Below are 23,964 nucleotides of genomic sequence, written 5' to 3'. Positions count from 1 at the left end.
CAATTTTCTTACTTTTGATTCCTAAGGGATCAGCCCAGCTTATAAACACTGGGATCCTTCCCATCCCAGACCCCAGCCCCTGTGGCTAGGTGGAAAGACCCCCTGACAGGAGAATGAAAAGGACCACACCCTCTGCTAACCAAGGGCCAAGGATATGCTTGTGTCTTTCCAGAGAATGCGGACCAGCCCATTTGGGTACCAGCTGGAAACATCAAGCTTGCAACTGACAGTCAACCAGAACCAGCTGAACAAGACTGAGAATCCGCCTTGTTAGCAGATGCACCTGCCCTATGATCCTACCCTGAGAAACTGCCCATAGCCACATCTGCTACTGCTTTATACCCCACTAGCTCTGGTCAGCCACTCGAATGGCCCACAGCCTGTGTGCGGTCATGCCATTCCTGATTACCATTGTTCCTCATTCCTCCCCCTATCTGAGCAAGCACTCCTGTGGTCTCCTGTTTTGAGCGCTGGTTAGTCAATGACGGGTAAGATCCTCTGGGGGACAACCTAAGACAGGCACAGCCACTTACAGAGACCACATGAAAACGGGGTCAACAATAGTATGGCCAAGAATCATGCCTCCTGTTGCTCAAAAATAAACGAAAAGGGGGAAATGTGGTGGTATGAGAAGGCCATGCCAAGATGGCCACTGGCAACAGAGCCTGCCTGGCAACAGGCTGTGATTGGATGGCTTCAGAAACCACATGGCTATGGAGCCTGCCTGGCAACAGGCTGTGATTGGATGACTTCAGAAACCACATGGCTATGGAGCCTGCCTGGCAACAGGCTGTGATGGGATGGCTTCGGAAACTGCCTGGCAACAGGCTGTGATTGGTTAGGGCATAGACCGCCCCTTGACCAGATTGGCTGCCTTGGCTATTTAAGCTGCTGTAGCAGTCTGTGGGCTGCTCGCCTGTGGCCCACTGGCCCACTATCACCGGCTCCCGGCTCCCGGGATCTGTGTGGTGACTCTGCGCCTCCCTCACCATGCTCCTCCTCTCAGAAGGAATCCACAGCAACACGCCCCCACCCTGCCCATCCCCCACTATAGAGCTGCAGGTTATGTCACACTCTTGCTGAAAACCTTTCAATGGCTTCCTTTTCTCTTTGGGTAGAGATCAAAACCATGCCTGGAGGTGGATGGTTTAGTGGTTAAGAAGCTTACTTGGTGGCCGGTGCTGTGGCATAGTGGGTAAAGCCGTCGCCTGCAGTGCCAACATCTCATATGGGTGCTGGTGAATCCCAGCTGCTCCACTTCTGATCCACTCTCTGCTGTGGCCTGGGAAAGCAGTAGAAGGTAGCCCAAGTGCTTGGGCCCCTGCACCCATGTGGAGACCCGGAAGAATCTCCTGGCTCCTGGCTTTGGATCGGCACAGCTCTGGTCATTGCAGCCATCTGGGGAGTGAACCAGCAGATGGAAGACCTCTCTGTCTGTCTCTGCCTCTCTGTAACTCTGCCTTCCAAATAAACAAATCTTTGGAAAAAAAAAAAAAGGCAGCAGCTGCTTACTTGGACACCTGCATCCCATAGCGCAGTGCCTGGGTCAGAGTCCCAGCTTTGCTCCATTCCAGCTTCCTCCTAATGTGTACCCTGGGAGGTAGCAGGTGAGGGCTCAAATGGTTGGATCCCTGCCATGTCGTGGGAGACCCGGATGGAGTTTCTGGCTCCTGGCTCCTGGGCTTCAGCCTGGCTCAGCCTTGCCCATTGCAGGCATTTGGAGAGTAAGCCAGTGGATGGGATTGCTCCATCTCCACTCCCCTCTTCCACTCCTACTCAGTCTCTGCCTCTCAAATGAATTAGAAAAAAAAAAAAAAAAGGCTGCCACCTGCAATGCTGGTTGGCATTCCATATGGGCACCAGTTCGAGTCCCAGCTGCTCCATTTCTGACTCAGCTCCCTGCTAATGGCCTGAGAAAAGCAGCAGAAGATGCCCAAGTGCTTGGGTCCCTGCCACCCACATGGGAGACCTGGAAGAAGCTCCTAACTCCTGACTTTGGCTTGGCCCTTCCCTACCCATTGTGGCCATCTGGGGAGTGAACCAGTGGATGGAATATCTCTCTGTCTCTCCCTCTCTCTGTAATTCTGACTTTCAAATAAATAATTCTTAAAAAAAAAAATCTTTGCTGGGCTGCAAGATGTCCCCAGCCTCCAGCCTCATCTTCTCTCACCTCTACACTCCACCCTTCAGCCATCCTCCATGGGGCCTCAAGCCTCAGCCTAGGCCCCAGCTCCCACCGCAGAAGCCAGGAAATGCAAGCGTCACTTCTTCCCAGGGCTCCCTGAAGTCAGGGACAATTCTCCTTTGAGACAGCATGTGCTGTGTTCCTTTGCTTCAAAGCCCAAGTCAAAATTGCAATTGTGATCTTCAGTTTCATTGTGTACAGTTACAAAATTGCCCATCTCCCCAGGTGAATAACCTCCCCTGTAGGCCCATTTTCACACATCACTGTATCCCCAGCGCTAGTCCAGGGCCTTGCACAAAATAGGCATGCAATTTCTTGAGTGATTGGAGATGAGGTAATCAGGAATGTAGGGCATACAATGTAGATGGGAAAAAATGAATATTTAGATGAGATTAAAAACAGATTCCTGCTGCTTCTCCTACTGTGGGATGAGCAAGAAAAAAATAGTTCAGAAACCTTTACTCGATGAAGATTTTCAGAGCGATGAAACCACTCTGTGTGAGGCTGCGGTGGTGGCTGTGTGTCACTGCACGTTTGGCCGCCTCCCTGGAAGGCACAGCACTGTGAACCCTGGCGTCAACGACGGCCATGGGTGACGATGTGTCACGCGTGTTCTTCAGCTCCAACAAAGTACCACACTGGCCAGGGCTGTCGATACCTGGAGAGGCCGTGCATGGGTTGGGGCTGGGGGGATGTGGGAAATCTCTGTGCCTTCCTCCTAATTTTGCTATCAACCCAAAACTGTTCTAGAAAATGAACTCCTTTAAGAAAAGAAAATACCTTAGCTAAAATGGACTTTTTTTTTTTTTTTGACAGGCAGAGTGGACAGTGAGAGAGAGAGAGACAGAGAGAAAGGTCTTCCCTTGCTGTTGGTTCACCCTCCAATGGTCGCCGCGGCCGGCACGCTGCAGCCGGCGCACCACGCTGATCCGATGGCAGGAGCCAGGTACTTTTCCTGGTCTCCCATGGGGTGCAGGGCCCAAGCACTTGGGCCATCCTCCACTGCACTCCCGGGCCACAGCAGAGAGCTGGCCTGGAAGAGGGGCAACCGGGACAGAATCCGGCACCCTGACCGGGACTAGAACCTGGTGTGCCGGCGCCACAAGGCGGAGGATTAACCTAGTGAGCTGTGGCGCTGGCCTAATTCTCTTGGTTCTTTAAAATCTATCGCACATGGAGTGGGCATTTGACCTAGCAGTTAAGATGCTGTTTGGGACGCCCACATGCCACATTGGAGTGCCTGGGTTTGAGTTGCAGCTCCACTTCCAATTCCAAGTGCCTGCTAATGTGCATCCTGGGAGGCAGCAGTGATGACTCAAGTGACTGGTTCCCTGCCACTCATGTGGGAGACCTAGACTGAGTTCCCGGCTCCCAGGCCCCACCTGGCCCGGCCCACTTCTTGTAGGCATTTTGGGAGTGAACCTGTGGATGAAAGAGAGTCCTCTCCCCCACCTCCCACCTCCTCTCTCTGCATCACTAAATAAAAAGTTATTTTTTAAAATCTGTCCAGCAGAGAAGAAAGTTAAACTTAGTAAAGGACAGTGTGCTTCCTCATTCTCATCAACAGAAAACCAAAGTAAAAATAGAGCCATGTAGAAATTTCAGCATTGAATTCGGGTTTTTCCCCCAGAAACCTTTTGTTATTTAACAACTTCATGCTTTTCATAAGTGCAACTTTAGGCCTATAGTGATTGTTGCCACTGTACCAGCCCTCCCACTCTCGCTCCCACCCCTTTTCTTCTTCCCTCTCCTAATCCCATTCTTATTTTTTATTAAGATCTATTTTTAATTAACCTTACACATACACAATTATACTAAGTAAAGAGTTCAACAAATTGTATGGGGGAAAAAACCCTATTCCCCAGCAGTCTAGACAAGTGCTGTTCAAAGTCATTGCATCCTGAAGTGTTAATTTCACATCCATGGAATACCTTTTAGGCACTCTTTTAGTTACCACAGATCAGGGAGAACATATTGTATTTTTGGATCTGGCTTATTTCACTAAGTGTGATGTTTTCCAGATTCATCCATTTTGTTGCAAATGATAGAATTTCATTTTTTTATACCACTGGTAGTTCTCCATGGTGTATATATCCATTAATTTGTTTTCAATCCTGACTTTTACTAGGAATCAAAAAGCTTGATATCTATATAGGCCATTAGTCTCCACAAATCATTGTTAGTTCACTGCAAACCAGTATCTTGCAAATGACTTGAACTCAAAAGCCTGTCTTAGAAAAGTGCCTACTGTCCAGATGCTCTGTGAGTTCACTGCCTTGTTAGAGGTGTGCAGCAGAGGTCGGTGCTGTGGTGTAGCAGGTAGAGCCTCTACCTGCAGTGCTGGCATCCCATATGGGCGCGATATGGGTGAGTCCCGGCTGCTCCACCTTGGATCCAGCTCTCTGCTATGGCCGGGGAAAGTAACGAAGGATGGCCCAAGTCCTTGAGCCCCTGCACCTGCATGAGAGACCCAGAAAAGGCTTCTGGCTTCTGGCTCCTGGCTTTGGATTGGCCCAGCTCCAGCTGTTGCAGCCAACTGGGGAGTGAACCAGAGGATGGAAGACCTCTCTCTGCCTCTGCCTCTCTAACATTGTCTTCCAAATAAATAAAAAAATCTAAAAAAAAAAAAAAAAGACAAGCGACAATTGTGGGGCTCCTGTGTGTGCTCCAAGAAAATCATTTTGGTGGGGTATCTAAAGGCTGGCAACCCTAGTCTCCAAAGTTCTTTTTCAGTTGTGGGCCTCTTCATGGGCAACCCAGACCTCTGCAATTTGTCACTGGGTCTCTCACAAACAGCCAAGTCAGCACCAAACCCAATCTTTTGGAGTAGACTGAGGCTCAGGGCCTGTTCCCCAACTTCCCTTGTTGCTTCTTGTCCCATTAGGCACAATGTGGGAGGCATTAGGCAAGGGGGTGCCCTCATCACCTTTCCCATGCCTGTGGAAGTACCCTGAGGTCTAGCAGAATGCTTGTGTAGATGCTCGGCACCTGAACCCAGCCGGCCTGTGGTCACTTGGGAGTCCCTTTCTAAGGGGCAGGTGCTGAGAGCAAGCCAGTTTCCTGGGACTAACTCAGCTGAGCATGGCCGCCTCTGGACCCCCCTCTCCCAGAGGTGGTCCAGACTCAGCAAGAGTTTGAGCAGCAGGACTGGGAAAGGGCAGATTTGTTCCAGGATCTTTGCCCATTAGCTCTCCACCAGTATACCAGGCCAACAGGTCCACGGTTTGGAGTCCAGTGAGCATCAGTGGGAAGAAGTGGACACTGCTGTTTCCACCGAGGTCTCCTCAGCCTAAAGAAGGGACTTGGTAATACACACCAAATCTGAATGTGAACATCTTCCAGAGCAGAAAGAGAAACGAACCTCCTTGACTGAGCCCAGACCCCGGATGGCTCTGCACCTGCTCTCCCCAACCCCCGCAGGGCAGCAAGGACACCGAGTAACTGAGTAACTACTGAACATTTCTAGCAGGTGCTCCCCACGCACCTGCTGAGCTGCATGTCTCTGACTGAGAGAACGTGGAGACGTGGAGACGGTGGAAGGCGGAATAGCAACCCCGCTCCAGGGTGAGCTGGGGCTCTGGGCTGCAGGAACAACCTCTTGCGTGGATACCACTTATCTCCTGCCTTGACCGTGAGCATGGTGGCCAGTGATGGATCTTATCTTCCAAACACTTTGCTGCTTGTCCTTTGGTCTTTTCCACACTCTCCCTGCCCCCAAACCAAGGCTTTGGAAATGGTGCATAGAGGACAGCATCTGTCTCTACTTGGGTGTGGTAAGACAGGCACTTTTTTGAACAAGTGATTATGGAATACTCACCTGTCTATAAACAGACTTAACTCCAGACAGCAATTGTGCAATCCAGCCAACTTGAGTCAGATACTTTGTTTTTCAGGACCTGAGCTTCCTAATTTATGCAATGGGACCAATAATACTTGAATCCTTTGGGAGAGTCAAGGTTGGGCAGTGTGGCACAGCAGGTTAATCTTCCCCTTGGGACACCCATATCCCATACTGGGGTGCCTGGGATCAAATCCCAGCTCCTCTGCTTCTGATCCAGCTTCCTGCTAATGCACCCGAGAGACAGATGATGGTCCAAGTATTTGTGTTCCTGCCACTCAATGTAGGAGACCCTGGCTCCTGACCTGACTCAGCCCCAGCTGTTGCAGGTATTTGAAGAATGTACCAGTGGATAGAAGATCTCTCTATCTCCCTCTCTCTCATTCTGCCTTTCAAATAAATTAATAATTAAAAAAAACAGGGATAGGAACATGTACTGAGTCCCAGTCACACAAACACTTCTTTGCCTACTGCCCCATCTCCCAAGGCCACTAGGGAGAAACTTGGGAAGGAAGGTCCCATAAAGAGCTCTAGCCCTGGCTCCTCCCTGGGGACACCTGCAGAGGCTTCTCAGGGCTGCCTTTTCCGGCCCTCAGCCAAGCAGCCTGTAATGTCATTTGCCTACAGCAGGTGAAAGACTGGGCTGTGGGGTAGAGAGCCGAGAGGTCCTGGGCCTTGTAACCCTGGCTGGTGGGGAATGGGCAGCTCTTAGGAGGGTCAGGGGCTGGGGATTCTTGGAGAGGAGGCCCCTGAGCTGGCTAAGCAGGAAGGCACAGCACACACTGGTCCTGGGGGTGAGTAAAAGTAGGGTTCCTGCCAATCACCAGGCTCAATCTGCGTTTCTCATTACCTGTGTCTGCAGCTTGCTCTCTTCCCTCTCCATTTGCCCTCACAGGCATTTTCCCCAGAAATGCTTTTTAAAACTGTATTTATTTATTTTGAAAGAGTTACAGAGAGAGAGGGAGAAACAGAGAGCGAGCTTTCATCTGCTAGTTCACTCCCCAGATGGCCACAGGGCCAGGCTGAAGCCAGGAGCTTTATCCAGGTCTCCTACATCCATGGCAGGGGCCCAAGCACTTGGGCCATCTTCCACTGTGTTTCTCAGCCCGTTAGCAGGGAGCTGGATCGTAAGTGGAGGAGCCAGGATACAAACTGGCACCCATATGGGATACGGTGTTGAAGCCAGGGGTTTTACCTGCTATGCCACAATGCCAGGCTGCTCCTCTACCCCACCAAGAAATTTCTTATACTTCAAATCTCCTCTTCCTATCAACTTCTTGAAGGACCTAAATCACATACCACATGTCCATCATCTGTCTTTTCAATCCTGGGTGCACCTTTCCCCCTAAATCATTTTGGTCAGAATTATCAAAGTTGTCACACACAAGAAACGCTCTCATATTCCCAACCAAAAGCCAGAACTCCTTGGCCCTCAGGTAGGCCTTGGGGACTTGATGGTGGTTCTTGGGGGAAGTTACAACAGACGACTGGGGCCGGCGCTGTGGTGTAGCAGGTAAAGCCGCCACCTGCAATGCCAGCATCCCATATGGGCGCTGGTGCTGGTCCCAGCTGCTCCACTTCCGACCCAGCTCTCTGCTATGGCCTGGGAAAGCAGTGGAGAATGGCCCAAGTCCTTGGGCCCCTGCACCCATGTGGGAGACCTGGAGGAAGCTCCTGGCTCCAGGCTTTGGATCGGCCCAGCTCTGGCCGTTGCAGCCATCTGGGGAGTGAACCAGCAATAGAAGACCTGCCTCTCTCTGCCTCTCTTTCTCTCTGTGTAACTCTGACTTTCAAATAAATAAATCAATCTTAAAAAAAAAAAGATGATAAAGAAGCACGAGCACTGGCAGACCATAGAGAAGCTGAATCGTGGATGGTGATTGTTCTGTTTATGCCATAACTTAGTTCAATTACTCAAGAAATGGGATCAGTTCCTAGTATGTTTCTAGCCTTTCTTTAAAAAAAATTTTTTTTATTATTTGTTTGAGAGGTAGAGCTACAGACAGAGAGAAGGAGAGGCAGAGAGAGAGAGGTCTTCCATCCACTGGTTCACTCTCCAAGTGGCCACTATGGCTGGAGCTGGGCGATCCGAAGCCAGGAGCCAGGAGCTTCTTCCAGGTCTCCCCCGTGGGTGCAGAGGCCCAAGCACTTGGGCCATCTTTTAATGCTTTCCCAGGCCATAAACAGATCTGGATGGGAAGAGGAGCACCTGGCACTCGAACCGGTGCCCATTTGGGGTACTGGCTCTGCACGCTTATCCTACTACAGTACAGCGCCAGCCCCTTGGCCTGACTTCCTGAGACAGATTCCTGGCGCTGAAAAAATCAGAGCCACGGTTCCATCTCCTACATCTTGAGTCCCGTGACCCAGGGCCTGAGGGAACATACACTGGCCCCTAGCTCTGCAGGTCCTCTTGAGAAACAAAAATCAGAGAATTCTTGGGACCAGCGCTGTGGCACTGTGGATTAAACCACTGTTTGCAGTGCCCGCATCCCATATTCCAGTGCTGGTTCAAGTCCCAGCTGCTCCACTTCTGATCCAGCTCCCTGCTAATGCTCCTGGAAGGCAGAGCAAGATGGCCCAAGTGTTTGAGCCCCTGCCCCAACGTGGGAAACCCGGAAGAAGCCCCTGGCTCTTGACTTTGGTCTGAACCAGACCTGGCTATAGTGGCCATTTGAACCAGCAGATGGAAAATACCTCTGTGTGTGTGTATGTCTCCCTCTGTCTCTCTCTGTTTCAAATAAATAAATACACCCCCCCCCCAAAAAAAAAAATCACAGGAGTCTTATCTTCGAGAGTTATATGGTAGCCACCCTGCCAACCTTACTGAGGGATCAGGCCAGACTGCTGCCTCTCCAGCGCGCCAGGGTGTGCCGGACCAGGAACTTCTTGCTGCCATCCCAACCAATGGGTCACTAGGCATTTTCTATGTAACCCGACCACAGGGATGTTTCATTCACCACAACGAGAAACCACACGTGGTACTGTGGATTTTAGGAGTTTTAGCGTTCTAAGAAGGTGTGGAGAAAAGATTTTATTTCCGGGCGACAGAATCGGGGTAAAGAGAGTGAAGGCTCGGGCTGGCCGGGCAGAGGACAGGGATTTGAAGCCAGGCTTCCTCTGGCGTGGGCAGCAGGCAGAGTCCCCTCTCAAGCAGCTTGCTGGGGGAGGGGCAGGAGGCCACGCGGACCCCGAGAAGGTTGGGGGGAGGTGCAGAGAGGCTCCTTGGTGCACTGGCTTAGCAGTTTGGAATGTCCCGGGTGTGGGCTTTGCCTGGCCGTAAGCATCCCACCGGCCTGGAGGTTCTCCGTCTGCACCCAGTTTTGAAGTGGGGGGAGTGGGATTTAATTTTTTTTTTTTTTGACAGGCAGAGTGGACAGTGAGAGAGAGAGAGACAGAGAGAAAGGTCCCCCTTTTGCCGTTGGTTCACCCTCCAATGGCCGCCGCTGTGGCTGGCGCACCACGCTGATCCGATGGCAGGAGCCAGGTACTTATCCTGGTCTCCCATGGGGTGCAGGGCCCAAGCACTTGGGCCATCCTCCACTGCCCTCCCGGGCCAAAGCAGAGAGCTGGCCTGGAAGAGGGGCAACCGGGACAGAATCCAGCGCCCCGACCAGGACTAGGGGACTTAATTTTTATTCCATACCCTTGCCATGCATGGAGAGAGGAATTCTTCATGCTGGCATATATAAAATAAATGGTATTCAGAAGGTGAAAAAGCAGACACACACACACACAAACACACCTGAGCATAAGCGCCCACACCTTCTCCTATCCTGATCTGCAGAGAGAGGTCTTCCCAGCTGTGGCCCTCTTTTATGAGGTCAGAAGAGAAGGGGGCATGGCTACCTACCTACATGGCATTCCCCCCCCCCCCCCCGCCAGGTCCCAGGTGAAAGAGATGCATCCTGGGAGGGGGCAGTTTGATGGACAAGTAGAATGATAGAACGACGGGGACAGGGGTGGGGGGTGGCTTGTGACTTCCAGCTCCATGGTGCTAGCCTAGCTGCCTGCCTTATCCCATATGGGTTTCACTGGGTTTGGGGGTTTCGGCCTCACTGGCCTAACAGGTTCTAACAGGTACAACCTGCAAGGTCTGTGCCACCCCGTAAATCTCTCCAGGAAACCAAAAGGCGCCCTTCTTCCCCTGGAGCAGGGGTGGGGTGCGCCGTACTTGCTGGTTTGATGTGGTTGCCTTTGTTCCATCACAGAAATCGCGGCTGCTGCCTCAATGATGGCTCCTTTCCCCGTGACCAGATGGTAGCTGCTGCTTCTGGAGGGATTCCAGATGACTGGCAGCGAGGCACAGGAAAGAATGTTTACCGTATAACCTTTTACACCCACTGAAGTTGACGCTATGCAGACGGACTCTAAAATCAAATGGGCGGCTGTGTTGTTGCCATAGAAACTTTAGGTGGCCTTGCCAGTATTGAATCAGCCTTGCCAGTCTACCGGAGTGGGGGAGATAGCTCTGTAGTCTCGAGGTCTCTCTCTGGCACACTTTCATAGCAATAAGTTCATTATACACCTGCCACACCAGCACCTGCATCTCCCTGCTCACTTCTCTGAGTCTTGCTATGAAAGTCCTCCATTCCTTCATCAAGAGCATGGTGTTTTAGTATTAACCATGCAGTCTACCAAGAGAGCTCACAGTATTGTCTTTTTTTTTTTTTTTTTTTTTTTTTGACAGGCAGAGTGGACAGTGAGAGAGAGAGAGAGAGACAGAAAGGTCTTCCTTTGCCGTTGGTTCACCCTCCAATGGCCGCTGCTGCCGGCCGGCGCACCGCGCTGATCCGATGGCAGGAGCCAGGTACTTATCCTGGTCTCCCATGGGGTGCAGGGCCCAAGCACTTGGGCCATCCTCCACTGCACTCCCTGGCCACAGCAGAGAGCTGGCCTGGAAGAGGGGCAACCGGGACAGAATCTGGTGCCCCGACTGGGACTAGAAGCCGGGGTGCTGGCGCCGCAAGGCGGAGGATTAGCCCAGTGAGCTGCGGCGCTGGCCTATATTGTCTTCTACAAGATCATCTGATGCTGGCAATTTCCTAGCTGGGCCCAACCATCCCGAATTCGTCTTCCAGCATGCTGAGACAAGATAAAATTTTTCTATAGATAGCATAAATCCCCAAAGACGGCTTTTTTTTTTTTTTCTTAGCGAGAGGATCTACTTGATTCGAATTCTCCGAGTGACTGATAATGTAACATAGGCTGCAGTGCCTGGGCCTCGCGCACACACGTAGCATTTCCTGTTGCTGTATTTCCCATGACGGCCTGAGGGCTTCCCCCAGTAGGAGGATTGTGCTGACCCTGAGCACAGACGGGGAGTGCTTGTGTGTGTGTTGATTCCCACAGAAACAGTCTCCAGCCACTGCCAGATGGGCACTGGCACATCAATGGCCAGCTCCTCAGCTCCAAGACCTCCAGCACACAGGGTCTTCCAGGGCCTCCCACTGGGATGCTGGGATGGCTGTAATTTCCATGGAGTCAGCTCACGCATCCCCTTACTCCACTGGCTTTTCTGCATGGTGGTCGCACTTCCCTACCCCCCTGCTTAGGATCACCTCCCAACCTCCACTCTAACCTGTGCTTCAGGGTCCGTGCCCAAGGGAACCCTGCCCCGGCCCCACCACCATCCTAGTGGTTCTCGTGGATTGTGTTTTCGGGTCATCACTACTCAAAACAATAAATGCGGGCCAGTTCTAGATCCATCTACATAGTTCATGGGTCCCTCCTCTAACAGTAAATCAGACCCTACTGTGCATTGCAGCCCACTGCACTGCACACCACACTACAGGCAGCTTTGCTGAAAAATTCTCAGCAGCCCTTTGGGGTTTTGGGGGGAAATAAGTTAAAAGGGAACTGATCTGGGGTACCGAGAACACTAAATGTTTAACTGCCCCGCTCCCTTGTTGATCATAACCAAGTTTGTTCCGGTTTTTGACGTGGTTTGAGAGCCTTCCTTCCTTGAGCCTTTCCTGGGCTCGCAGCTCTCTCACTGGGTTAACTGGAGTCTCGGTAGCGGTCGTAAGAAGCGTCACTCAGGAAAACCGCAGATGCACTGCTTCGCAGATGGAGTCCCACAGGTCTGCAGAGCCAACCTAATTAGCCATTTTGCATGGTCATCTCTGTTTCTGCCGGAGTTGCCGATGCTAGACCGTTTGGTTTTTTTTCTGTCCGTTAGGCAATTTTTACTGCATGGTCGAGCAGCTACACCGAATGCGTTTCAGAAAACCAGCAGCCATGTGTTGAGCCAAACAGGGTAGGTGGAACTTTGCCCTGAAGTTCATTGCTGTCCTTCCTTAAGCAAGTAGGACATATATAACATTGGAATATTGAACTCAAGAAAGATGTGACGTCACACATCCACAGGCCAGTCTGGGAAATTCCTAGTAAAGCACCAGAGTCTGGCATGTGCACTGAATGCATTGCTTTAAAAAAATGTACTTATTTATTTGAAAGAGTTGCAGAGAGAGAGAGGGAGGGCTTCCACCTGCTGGTTCACTCCCCAATTGGCCACAACGGCCCGAGCTGTGCAGATGCGAAGCCAGGAGCCAGGAGTTTCTTCCAGGTCTCCCACGTGGGTTCAGGGGCCCAAGGCTTTGGGCCATCTTCCACTGCTTTCCAAGGCCACAGCAGAGAGCTGGATTGGAAGTGGAGCAGCTGGGTCTCGAACCAGTGCCCATATGGGATGCCGGCACTGCAGGTGGCAGCTTTACCTGTTATGCCACAGTGCTGGTCCCCACTGAATGCATTTCTATGTGGCCACACCAGAGAAGTGACGGGTAGATACACAAATGCCCACCACAGAAGGAAGTGAAAGCCAGGATCAGGAGAAAACGTGAATGGCGAGGGAAGATGAAAATCCTTTGGGGCAGTTGTTAAGGTTTCCTCTAATAAGTGACTGCAAGGACCCTGCCTGATGGGTTTCACTTCCGATGGAGGAGACGCTAAGGTTAGCAACTTGGGAACAACTGTGTGCTACTGTGAAGTGTCTGACACTAAGAAAAGTTCTCACAAGTGGAAAATGATATGAACACCTTCAATATTAGCTCTTGCTTTCATGAAGTATAATGTGATGAGAAAATTTTAAATTCCAAATACTATGCACGTGGAACTGCAGCCAGTTGAACTCCTGTTTTCCTCAATGTTCCCAAGTCCCCAACTGCACACATCTGTACGAAGTTAGCAAACAGGGCTCTGCTCACATCAAGTTCAGTTAGAATCACTGGCGTGCGGCTCAGGCACAGAGTGGTTTTAAAAAGTTCTCCAGGGGGGCTGGCACTGTGATGTATCCAGTAAAGCCGCTGCCTGCAGTGCCTGCATCCCATACAGATGCCAGTTCGAGTCCCGGTTGCTCCACTTCTGATCCAGCTCTCTGCTATGGCCTTGGAAAGCAGTGGAGAATGGCCCAAGTCCTTGGACCCCTGCACCTGCATGGGAGACCCAGAAGAAGCTCCTGGCTCTTGGCTTCAGATCAGCACAGTTCCGGCCATTGCGGCCAATTGGGGAGTGAACCAGTGGATGGAAGACCTCTCTCTCCCTCTCTCTCTCTCTCTCTCTCTGCCTCTGCATTTCAAATAAATAAATCTGTTAAAAATAAAAAGTTCTCCACGTGGGGCTGGTCTTTGGTGTAGCGGTTAAGACAAATGGATCCTGCGAGGCAGGAGTGATGGCTTAAGTCACTGGGCTCCTGCCACCCTCACGGGAGATGTGGGTTGAGTTCCCAGTTCTTCCTGGTTTTCAGACATTGTGAGAGTGCACCCGTGGATGGGAGGGAGCTCACTTGGTCTCTCATGAAAAACAACAAAAAGTTCTTCAGGTTATTTTAATGTGCAACCAGGGTTGCAATGCTAAATTGCAGCCAGGCAGTTTTGGCCTTCTTGATAGCCGATTTATTTTTCTGTCCTGTCTTTTCTATGATTCAATAAATAAGAAGATTGCAATACTATTAATTAGTTTTGGGTTACTGGGTACTCGCCATGTACTCTGTGTGTGTGTGTGTGTGTGTGTGTGTGCTCGCGCGCGCAGTATCTAATTTTCATAGCCACCCTATGACTTGCCCAGTTACAGTCCCACTCCGGAGCCCAACTTCTGGTCCCCTGCTCCGCTCCCCCACCCCCCCGCCCCCAACTCCTGATCTGGCGACGTCGGGCAATCCACAGTCTCTGCAGTGCCATCAACTTCCCCTAGGACGAGCCGTCGGGCACAAGCAGCAAAATGACCCAAGAACCAGTGTTGCGGAGACCAGTAGCGGGACGCCCCAGCCCCTACCCCACCTGGTGCCTTTCACCAGCCTGACTTAGCCCCGCCTAGAAATCTCACAGGTTTAAATCGTTGGCATCTTAGGGGTAGATAACCTTCAAATGCAAAGGGGGTTTCGCAGATGCGTGATCGCGGCTTAGGGACTCAGTCAGGACTGGAGGCGGAGCCCACCTACTCCGCGAGAAACAGAGGACGCGGGGCTGCCCAAGTCCCTGGTCCTCAGGTCGGGCCGGGGGCCGGGGGCCGGGGGCGGGGGTCACACGGCAGCAGTCCCCGTAGTGTCCACGGGGCAGGGCGGGAGGGCGCGACCGCAGCTTCGGGGGTCTGGGAAGAGGGGTGGCCCGCCTCCCGCGCTCCAAGCTCCGAGCTGAGCTGACCGAAGACAGGGAGGTGTGGAGCTGACACGGTCAAGTTCAGGGACGCTCAGTCTCCGCGCGCCGCCGGAGATGGAGTTTCTGCCCCCATCTCCGCCCCAGGAACAACGCTCGCGGCAGGGCCCGGGCGCTGCCTCTGGGGTCCCGTTTGCACCCGCCGCCCGGGGAGGGCCGTGGCCGCCTCCAGCCAATCGGGAGCGCCTGAGGCGCCGGGCTCTAGGGCCTGGAGCGCTACCCGCCAGCCCGGGATAGCGGCCGGGGCGCTTTTGCTGCGGTCTTCCGTACAGCCCTGTGGCTGAGAGGGGGCTGCTCCGTCCCCAGCATCCGTCCAGCGCGCCGCTCCCCGCCCGCCGCCATCTGGGAGCGTTGGGTTCAGGGAAGGGGAAGGGGCAGGCGCGATTTGGAGGCCGTGGCCCTGGTGGCGGGACGGGCGGAATGCACCAGGGTGGTTTCACAGGGCCGGGCGGGAGAGCTGGGAGGGCACTTAGAGGCACGTGGGGTGTCCCGGGACGAAAGGCCCTGGGGTGCAGCGTACCGGCTGTGCTTCCAGTGCCCCCCTCCCCACCCCCACCCCAGCCGAGTATCCCTGGCCCGGGTGCGGGCTCCGCAGTGTCTGCACCTGCTCTTCCCTTGCTGACCGCCGTGTGGTGTCGCCAGCGTCTCACCGGGGCGTCCAGTATTCCACTCGGAGACGCCAAGGGAGTCTGTGCTGGGGTCGTGCAGGCCCCGTCCAGCAAGGAGGCGCAGGGCCAGCCGCAGCCTGGACATGAGCCTCGCAGAAGCGGCCAGGCCGGAGCTGCTAACCGGCACCTCATGAAATAGACTGAGGCGGGAGGGTCAAACGTGGCTTCCTGAGAAAATTCGCAGGGCCGGTTTGCTAGCCTCCAGTCTCAGTTGTTCCTTTTGAAGATAAATCGAAGACTTGCACAGAGTAATTCCTAAAGGATTCACCGTGTGCAATTTTTGAATGCACCTTTCTGTGGGAGGAAAAAAGGGCATTTTTAAAAATAGAACTTTTAAAAAGATTGTTTATTTATTTGAAAAAGCAGATACACAGGGAGAGAAGGGGAGGGAAGAGTGGATCTTCCATTGGCTGGTCCACTTCCCAAATGGCCACAACGAGCCAGGGCTTGGCCAGAACAAAGCCAGAAGCCAGGAGATTAGGCTAGGTCTCCCACATGGGCGGCAGGGGTCCAAGCACTTAGGCCATCTTCTGCTTTTCCCAGGTCCTTAGGAGGTGGACTAACACCTTGACAGTAGGAACTCCATCTTGAGAAAGCAACCCCTCCCATCATGAGATTCTGTTCTGAAACTTTGATCTAAAACTTGGACGATAACCGTGCGCTGCATCCCACTTGGCAGAGCGCAGAAACTCCCTAGCAGGATCGCTCAAGCTTAACAGATAGGCTGCACCTGGATCAATGTTAAGATTGTAATTGATACTGGTTTCACATAGGCCTTAGGTCAGCTTGACGCTAGCAGCCATGTATTCCTCCCTCCCCTCCTTGCGGTTTTTGCCTTTATAAACCCTATGGGTTTGAGCTTGGGGGTCGAGAGTTCTTTAGGGAGTGAGCACCGGCCATAAAGCACCATCGAATTTTACCAATGTGTGGTGTTCTGCTTGCACGCGCTCAGGTACAACACTGGAGCTGGCACCCATGTGGGATGCGGCGCTGCAGGAGGAGGCTTCCCCTGCCACATCACAACGCTGGCCCCCAAAGAGCCATTTTAAAAAATTCACATGCCAATGGAAGGCATAATTTAAAAAAATATATATTTCATTTAAAAAATCTTATATAGGAGCTAGAGCTTCCATCTGCTGGTTCATTCTCCAAATGCCCGAAATACCCCCTGCTGTAGTTGGGTGGGGTTGGGGGGAGCCAGGGTTCCCACATGGTGGCAAGAACCCAGTCGTAAGGCCCAGCCCTGCTGCCTCCCAGGGTTCTCGTTAGCACGAAGTCGCAGTCTGGTGCAGAATTGGGAATGGAGCATCCTAACACTAGGCCAAACAGCTGCGCTGCATAGTCATTGTGACACTTAAAATGATATTTCCCTGTCAGTGTGATAACCAACTGATCCTGTTTGTTAAGCTAAGCCCCTGACAGGTGGTCAGGGTGTAGTGCGTCATCGGAGACCTGGGCTGAGACACCCGCACCCATGTTGCAGTGCCTGGGTTCAAATCCCAGTGCTGCTCCTTGTTCCATCATCCTGCCAGTGTCCCCTGGGAGGCAGCAATGGTGACTTAGATGCCTAGCTCCCTTCCCGTCATGTGGGAGACCCAGGCTGAGTTCTTGGCCACTCTCCTTGGCCTGGTCCAGCATTGCCTGTTGCACACATTTGCTGCAGATCTCTGTCTCTCTGCCTTTCAAATAAACAAACATAAATTAAAAAAAAAAATAACTTCAAACACTTGCTGCTGCATTTTATATCCAAATGAGTCATTAAAAATGAAATCCAGGGGCCAGCTTTGTGGTGTAGTGGGTTAAACCACCACCTGCGGTGCTGGCATTCCATATGGGTGCTGCTTTGTGTTCCCGGGTGCTCGCTTCAGATCCAGCTCCCTGCTAATGGCCTGGGAAAAGCAGCAGAAGACGGCCCAAGTACTTGGGTGACTGCCACCTACATGGAAGACCTGGAAGAAGCTCGTGGTTTTGTACTGGCTCAGTCCTGGATGTTGCAGCCATCAGGGGAGTGAATCAGTGGATAGATGATCTCCCTCTCCCTCCCTCTCCCCCTCTCCCTCCCTCCCTCCCAGATGGGGCTGTAAGAGGCACATTCTGCAAGGACCGTTTGGTTAGAGCTTGGCAGCAGGAGGAGGTAGCTCTCTGGCCAGCATGCCTCTTTGCTTCCTGTTGAGGTAGCAGTTCTGTTGTTAGTGTGGGGGCTTGAGCATTGAGCCTGGGTCAACATTCTGTTACAAAGTCTCTTCTCCTATCTGCCCCTGTGGTACCACCTTGCCTTTCTGAAACATATCATTTAAACTTGGCTGAAATTTCCTAAGTGAAGCTTCTAGAAAAGGTGCAGGGTCACATATTCCGTTTACGGGGTACACGCCCACCTTTGTTTTGCTGGGGCCTGAACTGAAGTTGAAATTGAGAACAAAATGTTCACAAAAAAAGCATCTTAGATAACATCTAAGGCAGAAAAGCGGAGGAATACAGCCATGTGGGGGGAACCTTGCCCAGCCACCCCGACCTGGGATAGTCAGATAATTGTCTGGATTTGAATTTTTTCTGGAATGGTCACTTTGACAGGCACAGTCTCAACCAAGAGTGTTTTCATCTATAGAATCATTCTGCTTATTCGGCACCACATGCCCACTCCCATGGAGGTTTTTTTTTTTTTTTTTTTTTTTGTTTTTTTGTTTTTTTTTAATGACAAATTTGACCACAGATTTCCATTCTGGTACTTCGTTTCCTGTTTTGAGGAAAAAATGGGCACTGGGCACAGTTGTAACCACTTAACAGACAGCACTTGGGAGCCTGTTAGTGTAGGAGAGTTCCAAACCTTCCTCCACCACAGTGATTGGAGTCAGCCTCCTAATGATGTACCACAATGTGTTAGTGAGATCTGTAAGCCATGGCTGCCTACACTTATATCTTGCTCTGTTCATGGTGTAGAAACTGCTAGGTGTCTATTCCTTCCTTGTGAAATGGAGATAATAGTACCCCTCTATGGAAGAATTGAGCTAGAAAATTGCAGGCCCAAACCTCCTTCCCCAAAGCTGAAAACCCTGTGGGGCGGGGTTGTATAGTTTCGGTTCCGTAGCTTTTCAGCTGCACCTGTGTGAGGATAAGGGGCCGAAGCTGTGTAACCCTTGCCTCACCCGCCGTTAATGCATCAATCAATTCTAGGAACTCCCCGCACGTGCTTTGAGTTTCTGGCGGTGTGAGTTGATTTGCTAATGAGCTTCCCACAGTGTGAGATGATTTGCTAGTCTCTGAAAACTCTTTAAAAACCCTGACCCTTGACTTCTCGGGGCTGCTCTGTTCCTGCGTGTTCAGAGAGCCCCAGCATGCTGGATCAATAAACCCCTTGCTGATTGTATGAGAGTGTCTCTTGGAGTTGTTCCTTGGGTGGCAGATGCTTCTCGACCCTAACATTTGGAGGTCCCACCGAGACTTGGTCTGCTGCCTGTGGATGCCTCCAACGGATATCTCTCGGGGTAAGTAAAGGCGCCTATTCTTGTTACTCTATGTTGTGTTGTTATTCCAGTAGTCTGTGAACGCTCTAGGTCTGTTCAAGTTTTCTGGTTTTCTGGTTGTTGCGCTGGTGTAGTAGTAGCTGTCGGGGCAAGTGCGTGAGCCCTCCCTGACTGTGGCCAGCAGATGTGCCCGGGGGCCACAGGCTACAGCCCTGGGGGACGCCCCAGGAGGGAAGGAAGACTGGGGGCGCCCAGGGGCTTCCTGCTGGGTAGATGTTGAGTCTGCATCTGTATTGCCAGCGCAATCAGTATGGCCGGTGTATTATTTTAGGGTTTTTTCAGACACTGTAATTGGTCGTTGTGTGTTGATCTTCGTCATTGTCTCCCTGTTTGTGTACCTTGTATTCTAAATGGCAGTCTTTCTGTGCCTCTGAATGGCCAGCCCTCGGAGTGGATTGACCTCCAGAGGGCTCATTCCATTTGCCACTCATCTGCCGAGTGAAAGAAGCCATTTTTCAGCCTGGCTGTCATGGCCACCCAGACCAACAATCCTACATAATGGTTTGGGAGGACCTCTGTGAAAATCCACCTGACTGGGTAAGACCTTTCCTACTGCCCACCCCTACTTCTCAGGCTCCGATGTCAACTATTGTGCTTCCCGTGAAGACATCCTCCCCGCCACCAGCACCACCTGTTTTGCCTGAATCCCAGACGGATCTGATTGTCTTTGATTCCCCTCCTCTGTATCCTTCCACCCCTCAAGCCTCACACCCTGTACCCTTAAATGCCCCCCTACCCTCCCCGGCCTCATCTGTACCCTCCCCGGACTCACCCCCATCTTCTGTTTCCCCGTCTGCTTCCCCCTCCTCCCCACCCTCGTCACCCCCGGAGGGAGGGCCTGCCCAGGGGACCCGAAGCCGGAGGGTGCAGAGCTTTCAAGAGGTGGCTGTGACCTTCCCTCTTCAACCATACGGGCCTGTGGTGGATGATGGCCAGGGGGAGGAGATGCAGGCATTACAGTATTGGCCGTTCTCATCCTCTGATCTCTATAACTGGAAAAATAATAATCCCCCTTTCTCTGAAAATCCTTCGCGCCTCACAGGTCTTGTTGAGTCACTGATGTTTTCCCACCAACCGACTTGGGATGACTGTCAGCGATTACTGAGCACCCTCTTTACCACCGAGGAGAGGGATTGGATACTCCTGGAAGCCCGAAAGAATGTTCCTGGATAGGACGGGCGACCGACCCAGCTCCAGAACATAATTGATGACTTGTTTCCCTTGCACCGACCTAACTGGGACCCTAGTACACATGAAGGTAGGGAGCATCTGTCTACCTATCGCCAGTCTCTAGTGATGGGTCTCTGTGCAGCGGCTCGAAGGCCCGTTAATTTGGCTAAGGTAAGGGAAGTAGTACAGGGACCCTCTGAATCTCCCTCAGTCTTTTTAGAAAGACTAATGGAAGCCTACCGGAGATACACACCCTTTGATCCTCAGTCTGAGGAGCAGTGGGCGTCAGTGACTATGGCCTTCATCGGTCAGCCCCAGACATACGCCGTAAACTATAGCGTTTAGAGGGGCTATAGGACTTAACCCTGCGAGACCTGGTTAAGGAGGCAGACAAGGTGTTCCATAAGATGGAGACGGAGGAGGAAAAGGAACAGAGAAAGGGAAAGGAAAGGGAGGAACAGGAAAACATTAGGGATAAAAAATGAAACCAAGAGTTAACTAAAATCCTGGCCACAGTAGTAGGTAAAACAGGAGCTCATGGCAAGGAAGATAGAAAGGAAAACAACCTGGGCCCACAGTGTCGTCTGCCCCTGGACCCAGATCAATGTGCCTACTGCAAAGAAAAGGGACATTGGGCAAACGAGTGCCCCAAAAGGAAGACCACTCAGCTCCTTGCTCTGGAAGAGGAAGATTAGGGGTGACGGGGTTTGGATCCCCTCCCCGAGCTCAGGGTAAACTTTAACGTGGAGAGGACTCCTATCAGTGTTGAAATAGACACTGGGGCAGTTTACTCCACCCTGCAGGCCTTGTCGGGTCCCTTATCCAGCAAAAATTCTTTAGTAAGGGGAGCCAACGGCAGCCGGTACCGAGCATGGACTACATGGGGAAGGGGGAAGGGGGAAGGGAGAAGCCCGGGCCCCTGAACCGCAGGTGCAGCCAGGCATGGGCGCCTGACGGGCGGCCTGCCCCAAGGGTTGGAATGGGGCTCCCCGGCGGACGGGGCCGGGCGGGCCCCCATGGAGGCCACGGATGGGGAGCCGACGGGAGAAGGGAGAAGCCCTTAGCTGGAGAGAAGTAGATGGTAGGAAAACCTCTGACTTCATGTGGGGTAGGCACATCACTGGCTGCAGCATCCATCTTGGCAATGACAATATTTGGGTCTTTGCTGAGCTTCTCTCCCAGTTCTTTATACTTGAGCTCCAGATTCTTACAATGACCACACCAAGGAGCATAAAACTCAATCAGGACATCCTGCAGGGACCTTTCCAGAGCCTTGCCATCACGCGAGAACTCCTCCTGCATGACAAACTTCTCTCCTGTAGCAGTTTTGATAGCAACAACAGGAACCTCTCCAGTACTGCTTTCCAAGCCAAAATCAAAGTTCATGGCTAAAGGTTTTACGGCTAGCTACAGCAAAATTGAGCTTGTGTCCAGCATCCAGGAACTTCTTTGCCACCATCATTACTCTGTTTCTCCAGTAGTTAGACCCTTTGGCATTCTTTTCATAGCTCACATCATAGTAAGCCATAAGTAAGTCCTTGCCTTGTATCAAATCTTTATTGTCTTCTGTCATGTGAGGACAGATACCAAAAATGTTTTCTTGGATAAACTTTTTAATCTTGCCCGTTATCTTCTGTTCTGTATATGCCACAGTCTTGTCCTCAAACTTGTTCGTCAGATGTGATGGACGACATAAGGTGATACCCTCTCCATCATCATCATACTCCTTCACCAGAGACTCCACACTGGTGTGTGCAAATCGGCACTTATCCCTCAAGTGGCTGGCTGCTTTTAGGAACTCAGAGTGAGCTTCACTGAATAAATCCTTGAAGAAACCCACCACAGAGGCATCTTTATCACTAATGAATTTCTTAAAATCTTCCTCCGAGTTGGCACTGAAGCTGGTCCTGCCTGCTGCTTCAAGCGGCTGACAATTCCATCGGCAGTCCTAGGCCCATCATAAGCACCTGCTTCTTCACCATCTCTAAATATCTTCAGTGTTGGATATCCACTGACTCCACACTTGTTACAGGTGTTTGTGTTGGCAGTGCAACCAACCTTTGCTAGTGGGACTATTCCTTTTAATCTAGTAGCTGCAGCTTCATACTCAGGGGCAAACCTCTTGTGTCCACACCAAGGGGCGAAGAACTCGACAAGCATGAGGCCAGCAGAGCCCATGTTGGTGATGCGACTCTCGAAGTTGTCGTCTGTGAGTTCCAGGACGTCGGAGGCAGTGGTGAGGCGGGCTGTGGCGAGAAGCAACACCACGCCAGGAAACATCGCTAGGCGCATGGCGGCGAGCTGAGGCGGGGGGTGGCCCGGAGGGTCGAGGCTCAGCGGGCACTGTGGAGGTCGGGCTGGATAATTGTCTTTTTTAAAAAAAGATTTATTTATTTATTTAAGAGGTAGTTATAGACACAGAGAGGGAGAGACAGAGAGACCTCCCATCTGTTGGTTTACTCTCCAAATGGCCACAATGGCTGGAGCTGAGCTAATCCAAGCCAGGAGCCAGGAGCTGCCTCTGGGTCTCCCACGTGGGTACAGGGGCCCAAGCACTTGGGCCATTCTCCACTGTCTTCCCAGGCCATCAGCAAAGAGCTGGATTGAAAGTGCAGCAGCAAAAAAAAAAAGAGAAAAGAAATCAATACTCTGCCTGTGAAAGAAAGAAAGAGAGGAGCAGCCAGGACTTGAACCAGCATCCATATGGGATGCTGGCACCCCAAGCGGAGTGTCAAGCTACAACACCAGAGTGCTGGCCCTGGATAATTGTCTTTATTTTTTTTCCTGGATAATTATCTTTTTCTTTTTTTTGACAGGCAGAGTGGGCAGTGAGAGAGAGACAGAGAGAAAGGTCTTCCTTTTTGCCGTTGGTTCACCCTCCAATGGCCGCCACGGCTGGCGCGCTGTGGCCGGTGCACTGCGCTGATCTGACGGCAGAAGCCAGGTGCCCCTCCTGGTCTCCCATGGGGTGCAGGGCCCAAGCACTTGGGCCATCCTCCACTGCACTCCCGGGCCACAGCAGAGAGCTGGCCTGGAAGAGGGGCAACCGGGACAGAATCCAGCGCCCCGCCCGGGACTAGAACCCGGTGTACCGGCACCGCTAGGTGGAGGATTAGCCTATTGAGCCACGGCGCTGGCCGATAATTATCTTTAATAGCACACTCCCATGGGAACTCTCTGCAACTCTCTCTCTGTAACTCTGCCTTTCAAATAAATAAATACATCCTAAGAAAGAAATGCAGCTTGAGATGCCTGCATCCCATGTTGGAGTGTCTGGGTTCAAGCCCTGGCTCTGCTGCAGATCCCAGCTTCCTGCTAATGCCAGCCCCAGCAGGTGACGGCTCAAGTAGTTGGGAGACCTGGACTGGTTTCCTGGTTCCTAGCTTTGACCTGGCTTCTTCCAGTCCTGGCTCTCTTGCAGGTATTTGGGGAGGGCACAGTGAATGGGAGATTGAATCTCAATCTCTCTCTCTCTCTCTCTCTCTCTCTCTCTCTCCTCCCTTCCTCCCTCCATACTTCTGCCTTTTGAACAAAATAAATAAAACTTTTTTCTCATTAACCCTTCTGTTCCTCCACTGAACCAGCTCTACCATCCTGGGTTTTCATGCTCGTTGGATGTTTATGTGAGGGTCTAATATTTAACATTTTGAAAATCATCCTTATGGGGCCGGCTCTGTGGTGTAGTGGGTAAAGCTGCTGCCTGCAGTATGGACACTGGTTTGAGTCCTGGCTGCTCCACTTCTGATCCAGCTCTCTGCTATGGCCTGGAAAAGCAGAAGATGGCCCAAGTCCTTGGGCTTCTTCACCTGTGTGGGAGACCCAGAAGAAGCTCCTGGCTTTGGATCGGCACAGCTCTGGCCTTTGTGGCCATTGGGGAGTGAACCAGCAGATGGAAGACCTCTCTCTTTGTCTCTCTACCTCTCCTTCTCTC

The 23,964-nt window shown here is 51.9% G+C and overlaps 1 pseudogene; it reads right to left on the bottom strand.

The window, feature by feature from the left end:
• Positions 1 to 20,909: 20,909 nt before the first annotated feature.
• Positions 20,910 to 22,358, bottom strand: LOC100358392 (protein disulfide-isomerase A3 pseudogene; annotated as a pseudogene).
• Positions 22,359 to 23,964: the final 1,606 nt, after the last annotated feature.

Source organism: Oryctolagus cuniculus, chromosome 18, assembly GCF_051225735.1.
Source record: "Oryctolagus cuniculus isolate XC-2025 breed Fujian yellow rabbit chromosome 18, ASM5122573v1, whole genome shotgun sequence".
Classification (NCBI taxonomy): Eukaryota; Metazoa; Chordata; class Mammalia; order Lagomorpha; family Leporidae; genus Oryctolagus; species Oryctolagus cuniculus.
This window is presented reverse-complemented; position numbering and strand designations above follow the sequence as displayed.